Source organism: Sinocyclocheilus grahami, unplaced genomic scaffold, assembly GCF_001515645.1.
Source record: "Sinocyclocheilus grahami isolate Dianchi unplaced genomic scaffold, SAMN03320097.WGS_v1.1 scaffold4055.1, whole genome shotgun sequence".
Taxonomy (NCBI): domain Eukaryota; kingdom Metazoa; phylum Chordata; class Actinopteri; order Cypriniformes; family Cyprinidae; genus Sinocyclocheilus; species Sinocyclocheilus grahami.
In genome coordinates this window covers 4,250-5,335 of record NW_015509067.1, presented here as the reverse complement: position 1 = coordinate 5,335, position 1,086 = coordinate 4,250, and the positions used below count along the sequence as shown (strand labels likewise).

Genomic DNA, 1,086 nt, shown 5'->3' with positions numbered 1-1,086 from the left:
GTTTGTAATGGGTTTTCATGTTTTTTGTTTCGTCACTCCGGCCGGACAGGGCATCATCACAGTATGGTAAGGGTGTAACATTTCCGTCACACGCTTGAGGTATTCGGCCAATCATAACGCACTGGATAGCTGGCCAATCACAGCAGACCTCGCTTTTTCAGACCGATGAGCTTTGTAAAAATCGACGCGTTTCAAAAAGGCGGGGCATAGAGGAGAAACAATAATGTACAGTATGTGGAAAATAATGTGTTTTTTTTACTTTAAACCGCATAAACACATTTCACTACACCAAATACACAAAATAATGTTATTTTTAGCAGCATCATATGACCCCTTTAATCATTACATTTTATTCTTCAATTTCAGTTTTTTTTAAGGATGTTAGTCTATTACCTTATTGGCCTAGCCTTACAAATCAATAAACTGTTTAAGCATTTATGAGCTTACCGAACAAATATTGCAGTTGCACATACAGTAACTTATGAATGAGAAATTTTTTACAGAATTCTATTGGAGCCAATAGGGGGCATCAGTTAGCTGCAGGAGAAACAGGACTTGTCATTAACTTTTAAAGATTCATTGTTCATTCTCAACAGGGCCGCAGTAATACATGCAGAGGTCTTTGAGATCTCTATTGTATCTGTTTGCATTTAATAAGTCTGTCCCATCTCAAGTTTGTTCTGATATTACCGAACTTCTAATGCAGCATATGTTTCACTGCAGAGCTGAATTATGTCATCCTGTGACGGCATCAATAATGTGTCTCAGTGCAATGTGCTTGCTCTAAAAATTTGAAGATGATGACCCTTATACTCACTGTTGGCACATTTCTCAGGCACTGAAACACATTTGCCGCACTGATTCACCATTTCCAATTCATTGTTCATTGCTACTGTTGATACCTGGTTGAATGGTTACAGCAGTAATACTGAGACTGCATTGCTGCAGCACTAGATCTCCACCACAGCTCCTTCAACTGTGCATAGGAAGGATGCTAATGAAAACAGAGTATCTTACCACTAAGTGGGTGTGGCTTGGTGCAGTTCCGCCTACGGTTAGCTGTCTCCACGCCCATGATAAATTCAG

General features: G+C 39.6%; 1 long non-coding RNA gene across 1 annotated transcript in view; it reads right to left on the bottom strand.

The window, feature by feature from the left end:
- LOC107576627 (uncharacterized) overlaps positions 1-1,086 on the bottom strand; it is a 2,935-nt gene extending 1,849 nt beyond the window's left edge. Inside the window, exon 1 of the long non-coding RNA XR_001608086.1 lies at positions 1,018-1,086. This is a non-coding gene — a long non-coding RNA (uncharacterized lncRNA). The remainder of the gene's footprint in view (positions 1-1,017) is intronic.